Source organism: Rhipicephalus sanguineus, chromosome 11 (genome assembly GCF_013339695.2).
Source record: "Rhipicephalus sanguineus isolate Rsan-2018 chromosome 11, BIME_Rsan_1.4, whole genome shotgun sequence".
Taxonomy (NCBI): domain Eukaryota; kingdom Metazoa; phylum Arthropoda; class Arachnida; order Ixodida; family Ixodidae; genus Rhipicephalus; species Rhipicephalus sanguineus.
In genome coordinates, this window is record NC_051186.1 from 22,067,782 (window position 1) to 22,075,917 (window position 8,136).

Genomic DNA, 8,136 nt, shown 5'->3' on the forward strand with positions numbered 1-8,136 from the left:
ATCAAATGGGAAGGTTGCCTGTCGGCGTCCCGCGTCGGCGGCGTCAACACGAGTGATGCAAAAAATAATCGTCACGTGATGGTGTCACCATAAGACGTCATCATGACGTCACAGATCGCCAAAATATATAGCGTCATTAGACGTAACATAATGTGACGTCACATGATGATGTATTCACACGTCATGGTCGCTTTGCATTGCCTCCGTGATCGGTCACGGAGGCCGTGCAAAACCGCGTTAGGTGCAGAACGCTTTAGGAGGGGGGCGCGGGAGAATCAGTGCATCGACTGACAAGAAGAAGATGGCTTTCGCCTTCTAGTCATCTTTAACGAATGCATAAGGGACCCTGTGCGTTTTTTAATTGAACGTATCTAAACAATGACTTGCGCATCTGCAGCCGATTTTGTGGACGCTGAGCACGGGGCCCACGATCAAGAGGTCGCATTGGAGGGTTCTGAGATGGCATCGCACGTGGTAAAAGGTAGCGCTTTTATCCTGTGGCAGATAAGCATCATTTGCCGGCGCGAACCGCGCGCGAGCCATCCTCTCAGTGCGCGCTGTCTGCTACTCACCGAACATCGCAGGCCCGACGCAGTAAAAGTCTTCGTCGCGGAAGTGCTTGTTGCACACAAGACTCGTAGCGGATGGCTACTTGCCGGTTCTTAGCTTTACAACCCATGCTTCACGCTGTTTCTTGTCCCGCGGTTACCAGTGCAGGCTGACACTGGGCTCCTTTGCGTAAGCGCGGCACCGCGGCACCGAGCGGTAGAGCCCCATGTTCGTCGCCTTCGGAGGCAGCCACTCTATTACAATGGTTTCAATTGAGTAGAAAATGAGAGAAAACTTCCGAATTTGAAAAGACAGCAGCGCATGTGGGACTTGAAATTCGTTTTCAAAGCACGCGGCAGTGCGCCACAAGCAGCCGAAGCGGCCGCTGAGACCACGTGATCCTGCCAAGTACGTCACGCCGACGGTGGCGCCGGCGTTTCCAGTGGTGGGCCTCGAGGCCAATATTGAAGCATTCCTCGACCCCAGAGGAATACATTAACGAAAGTTACATATGATATCCACATCACCGCACCGTAAAGTGCACTTCGTCCACCAGAACGACGCAGTCTCCTCTTCATTTCTTACGAGGCTGGGCGATGGCCTCATGCTGAACGAGAATGATGCCAGATTGATTGACAGCCGCTTTGTGGATTATGCTACGTAGGCCACATACGCCCAGGTAGCCTACGAATACGACAAACACCAGCCACTGATGTTGGTCTGCGTAGCACTATCCAGGCCTACCAGCCTCGACGGCCTATACCTCACCAACGCGAAGGGTGGCTTCAGGTTCCGACATGTCGCCGGCTATGTCGACAGACAATTTGTCCACGAAATGACCGAGGCATCCACGAATTCCAACAGCTCTACTATACCACATACTTCACTACACATGGACCCCTCGTCACCACGATCACGACCGGATACTATAACAAGTCATGACCAGCTGCTGGTGCTCACTGATCACGGTGATGACGCCCTTGTTCAAGAACTGTCAAGAACTTCTTCCACACATGCACACGGGTTCGTGAAACGTGCGTGTGTTCTCGGGACACGTATAAGCACTACATATCACCTTAACGCTTCTGGTGTTGGTAATACCCACGTTGCCATTGGCAGCGTTACCCAACCGTAAACAACTGGTTATATAACACATATGCGGCACTTAAGCATATATATGTGTGCGTATAAAATTTATACAGATCTTTAGTATCATTTTGTAACGTGTCGCTCACTAAAAAAAAGCCGGCAGATCCCACGCGTTCTGGGAATCGATGTAATGCGAAGCAGCCAGCAAAGAGCTGCATATATCGTCTTGTATGTCATGGTTTTCATGTTAACTCCTATTATTTATGTCCGTCACACAGTAACGTCGCGCAATACCAACTTCGGGGTCGATCAAGCTAGAGAAAGGGCCGCCAGCACCCCATGAGCGTGGCACGTAAGTCATGCTGTACATGACATGCGTGTCATGATTTTCATGTTAACTCGTGTTTTTATGTTCGTCACACAGTCACGTCGCGCAAAACCAATTCCGGGGTAGATCAAGCTAGCGAAACGGCCGCCAGCGTGCCATGATCGTGGAACGTAAGTCATGCTGTACATGACATGCATGTCATTATTTTCATGTTAACTAGTGTTATTATGTTCGTCACATAGTCACGCCGCGCAATACCAATTTCGGGGTAGATCAAGCTAGCGAAACGGCCGCCAGCGCCCCATGAGTGTGGCACGTAAGTCATGCTGTACGTGACATGCGTGTTATGATTTTCATGTTAACTCGTGTTATTTATGTTCGTTACACAGTCACGTCACAAGATACCAATTTTGGTGTATATAAATCTAGCAAAACCGCCGCCAGCGCCCCATGAGCGTGGCACGTAAGTCATGCTGTACATGACATGCGTGTCATGATTGTCATGTTAACTCGTGTTTTTATGTTCATCACAGAGTCACGTCACAAGATACCAATTTTGATGTATATAAATCTAGCGAAACCGCCGCCAGCGCCCCATGAGCGTGGCACGTAAGTCATGCTGTACATGACATGCGTGTCATGATTTTCATGTTAACTCGTGTTATTTCTGTTCGCTACACAGTCACGTCGCGCAATACCAATTTCGGGGTAGATCAAGCTAGCGAAACCGCCGCCAGCGCCCCATGAGCGTGGTACGTAAGTCATGCTGTACACGACATGCGTGTCATGATTTTCATATTAACTCGTGTTATTTATGTTCGTTACACAGTCAAGTCACAAGATACAAATTTTGGTGTATATAAATCTAGCAAAACTGCCGCCAGCGCCCCATGAGCGTGGCGCGTAAGTCATGCTGTACATGACATGCGTGTCATGATTGTCATGTTAACTCGTGATTTTATGTTCGTCACACAGTCACGTCACAAGATACCAATTTTGGTGTATATAAATCTAGCGAAACTGCCGCCAGCGCTCCATGAGCGTGGCACGTAAGTCATGCTGTACATGACATGCGTGTCATGATTTTCATGTTAACTCGTGTTATATGTTCGTTACACAGTCACGTCGCAAGATACCAATTTTGGTGTATGTAAAGCTAGCGAAACGGCCGCCAGCGCACCATGAGCGTGGCACGTAAGTCATGCTGTACATGACATGCGTGTCATGATTGTCATGTTAACTCGTGTTATTTATGTTCGCCACACAGTCATGTCGCAAGATACCAATTTTGGTGTATATCAAGCTAGCGAAACGGCCACCAGCGCAGCATGAGCGTAGCATGTAAATCATGCTGTATATGACATGCGTGTCATGATTTTCATGTTATGACTTGTCATTTATGTTCGTCATACAGTCATGTTACGCCATACCAGTTTTGGTGCACATTCGATGAACCAAGCGACCAGGAGAGCACAAAGTCGTAGGCGGCTAGATAGATAGATAGATAGATAGATAGATAGATAGATAGATAGATAGATAGATAGATAGATAGATAGATAGATAGATAGATAGATAGATAGATAGATAGATAGATAGATAGATAGATAGATAGATAGATAGATACACTCAAAGTCGCAGAAGTTCGCTAAGAAATGCTTCGCATTTAAAAGTTACGCCAGCCACCTACCCGCCGCATGCTTCGCATAACATCGACTCCAACGGTACGTGGGATCTGCCGAATTTTTTATTCCTATAATTCAGCAAGCTATATTGAAGCATTTCTCAACCCCGGAGGAATACATTAACGCAAGTTACGTATGATATTCACATGATTGCAGCATAAAGTGCACTTAGTTTCGATAATACTGACGTATGTGCAGTAACGTGAGGGCTGACGTTATGTCGCACCGTAAGTTACCCCTTAAACGCCAGTGTTGTCGACGCGCCTGGTAAGCCCACATTGTGCACACGGCTACTACACTTACAAAAACACGTCGATCCACCTCGTAACGCTTCGCTCAAAGCCATAACATACAGCATAAAAGTACTCGATGACTGCTTCGCATGAAACCGATTCCCACAACGCGTGGGATGCCTAATTTTTTTCCTTAGCCTTCGTCCAATTTTCGCGCTGTCTTCAATGCAGTACTCCTTTAAATTGACACTAAAGGCAAATATTAAGTCGACGTTGGTTGTTGAAACAGCGGTCCAGAAACCTCGTAGGGCTGCTTTTATGCCAAGGAAGTGCTTATTTTGAAATAAAATCACGTTTTGGTGGTCCGCATCGCGTTAGCGCACTTCAAATCACCCGCCTGAAAGCGGTATTTCGCACGTCACTGTTGCCGTGCTCAACGTTTCCCGCCTTTATTGCGCGGCGGCGTGCACTGGCAGCGTGCACCATTCGGGCATCCGGCAACATCACATGCATGCGGCATTTTGTCGAGCTTTTTATCGGAGCGACTTTCACGAGTGCGCAAAACACACGCGGCAGTACGCGATACCGAAACTACCATTGAGACGCGACCGCGTGAGCGAAGCAGGGCGCCGGGCGAAGCTTAGTTCGGCGAAAATGTAAGCTTTGAACCACGCGCGCCGTTCCCCATGGCAACGCCAAAAAGGTTCTTTTTTCCATTAATCAAACAGAAACGAACAAGCAGCATTTTATTACGTGTCTTGATGCATGGAAGGTTCTTTCTTTATTGCAGCTAGTTTGATTACTAGTGATTAATTGTATTCAGACTCTCCCACCTCATTGGGATCACCTCCAAAATGTCCCACTCGTGGCGCTCATCGTGTGATACATTTAGCTTAATTTCTCGGTAAGTAGGGCACTGCTGTTGATAATACTGCCATTTTAGACGTCGTCATACATTAAGCTTTCACTCTGACATAAATTGTTATTTGCCTTTAGTGACCCTTTAAATCGTGATCTCTCGTAAATGTTTCTTGTGGCACATGTCAGTGATAAATGACATCTATATTAAACGAATAATTATAATTGATTACGAATTATTGATATTTATAGCTGCTAATAATTAACAATATTCTATTATTTCCCGCCATCGTACTATAACTGCATAGATTGATATACTAGCTATCTATCTATCTTAATTATGTTCTACACTGACAGCTTACACTCCTACATTTAAAATATGTTGAATTCATCGTCGCCATTCATCAGTAATGTACTTCATGCCAAGGTGCGAATGTAGATCAACATTATAGTAAGTTATTCTTAATGTGAATTCTGCGCTAACCTAATTTTAAAAATTCGCGCTGCTTGCACTGAGTCGCGCAAAGCTGGGCTAGAGGGGAGCTGGTCGACACTTGGCTGGTCCTGGCTTGACCAGCCAATTGTCGACACGTGCATTCACACGCCGATGCACGAAATGTTCACGGGATCACATTGTAAATCATGAATATAGACAAGGTGTTGATAGGGTTCGATTGGGTATCGCTTGGCAATCACACCACCGTCGGTTAATTAGCTTAATCAGAATAATTAGAATAATTAGGTTAATAGCATTGCGGAAAAACAGCGCGAGAAGACAGGGACGGAAGGGGCACACACACTGAGCTCGTGTGTACTCCTTCCGTCCCTGTATTCATGCGCTGTTTTTTCGTTACAATGCTACCAAACCAACGAGCCCACCGACATGCAATAGCTTAATAGGTCTTTGTGGCACATTGGAGACTTGGTCTCGATTAGCTTGCATCCCAAGTCAGACTTAATTATAACTTAACTAGCTTAATTAGCCTAGCTCGCATATTCGAGGCTCGGCGGCTCGGCCTCGACTAGCTTGCATTCGAAGTAAATCTAAGCCTAATGAAGTAATTATCATAATTAATGCTAATTAGCTCGGTATTATTTAGTCTTAATTAGCATTTGCTCGGCACATCTTGCCGAGCGCGGCAGGACTATGCAACAAGAATCTCAACTCGGCTTAATTATGGCTAACTAGCCTATGACCTAATTATGCCTGGATAATTAGGCTTTGCCTTGCTCAAGTAGGCTTAATTAGGAGTAGCTATGATTCACTTGGCTTAACTAGGCACAGTTATGCTGAACACGCCGGCATGATGATGATTGTGTACATCGCGGGTCAGACAAAGGGTGGGCATAACAGCTGTGCTGTAAAAATAAATATTTTAATTGTGCTGCAGAGTCATTTATTGCCAATTAGCAAAACATTCTAATGTATTCAGCCTCTCCCTCTATGCTTTCATTTGATGCAAAAACAATGATATCATCCTATTAATTTATTGACCATCTACGCACACTCGATAATTGTCTATAACGATCACTAATAAACGATAAAATATGTTTCTCCTGCATCAAATTTCATTTGACACCTTTAATCACTCGATTCCATAGATTTTCTTCCAAAATCATCCCTGACTACTAACCATCGATCACTACCACTAAATATAATAGCGTGTTATTATGTATGTCTGATCCTAATTTTATGCATTGAATACTGTATACATTTCATGTACATGTGCTTCTATACTGAAAGCCTTCTGTTGTGAGTTTAAAATTGGTGATTTCATCGTTAAAAGTGATGACTTATATCGTCAGGGTGCAAATGTGCATAATGCTGCTGAGTAAACCTCAGTCAGTGTGAATTCTTGCGGGTACGTCATTGTCAATTTTGTTAATTATCCAAAGTAATTAAGTTAAAAGACCCCTAATCACGAATTAGCAACTTGAGATTCTTATATCTAATTAAGCTAAAATACCCATAATCACTAACTAGCAACTTAAGATTCTTATATCTTTCATCCGCTTCGTATCCACTCCATGTGATACAACGCGATCCTCCGATTAGTTGATTCTTATTTACCCCTTTCCTATTTAACACTAAGTGTAAGTATTAATAATGCCAGAGTACGATTACCATATCTTTTATCCATTTTATTAGTAATTGGCTATAACAGTAGCTACTGCTAGTTACATGCGATAGCCATCTAGTATCAATGGTGTACGTTGCAATACTATCTGTAAATATATATATGATACATGTCCTTCTGCACTGACCGCTTTCACCAATAAGTTTTAAATAAATTGTTAAGTTCATTAGCACCTTTGATTACATATACTCAGTACAAGAAGATTCGCATGCGTATCAATGTCTCTTGTTAATTCTTACTTGCTTTGAATTACGAGGAACTATTCTTGTTTTTAATCATCTGCTCTAATTACCCTACGATTTCTCATTGCTAATTATCAACTGAAGAACTCCACAGTATCCATACCCTCCATATCTTGGGCAGCTTCCAGAAAAACAAACTTGTATAAAAACACAGACATTTTCATGTGTTTTGGGGTCACCGAAAACACTATAAAGCGCATGCACCCCTATAAGGTGGTTTTGCTGCAATGCACCTTTTTACAAAAGTTCCCGTCGAACCTCAGAAACTTCGCCAACATCAGGCATACTTCACAGGTACGAAGATTGAATAACGGAGATTGGGTCACTTCAGTGATTTAAGCAGGTGAGGGCGCATTGTTTTTATATAAATTTTTAAATTCTCTCCTACGGAGTTTCACATAGCACATAAAAGTGGTTCTCGAACCCAGGAAGTTTATGGGAATAAAGCAAAACTTCTCGCACTGTGAGATGATGACTCCTAGATTATATGGACGAAGTGATTTAAGCATATATTGAGGCGTTGCACTACAATAAATGTTTAAAAGTCGTTTCCCATTCAGTGACGCTGCCACTCAGCAGGCAACGCAAGAGATGGCGCTAGTTGTCGATGTCCCGAATTCCTGGACATGTAAAGTAACATATTCAACATGCATATGAAAACTAAAAATACAAAATAGAAATAAACCTAACAAAACTTGAAATTATGATAAATGCAGTAAAGCGAATACGGAAACAAAAATACGACGCCCGACGCCACAGACAGTCAATATTTGCAAAACACAAAAAAATGCGATCTTGCATTTGGCTATCTTAACCCAATGAATCAGTTGTCTGAGAAATTTCAAACGAGGGCACGTTTATCTCTTCTAAATTGGACATTCCGTCTCGTTGGACATTCAGTCTCGATGGACATTCCGTCTCGGTTGGACATTCCGTCTCGTTGGACATTCAGTCTCGCCGGTCACGTGACCCATTGGACATTCAGTCTCGTTGGACATTCAGGCTCTGAATCCTCGT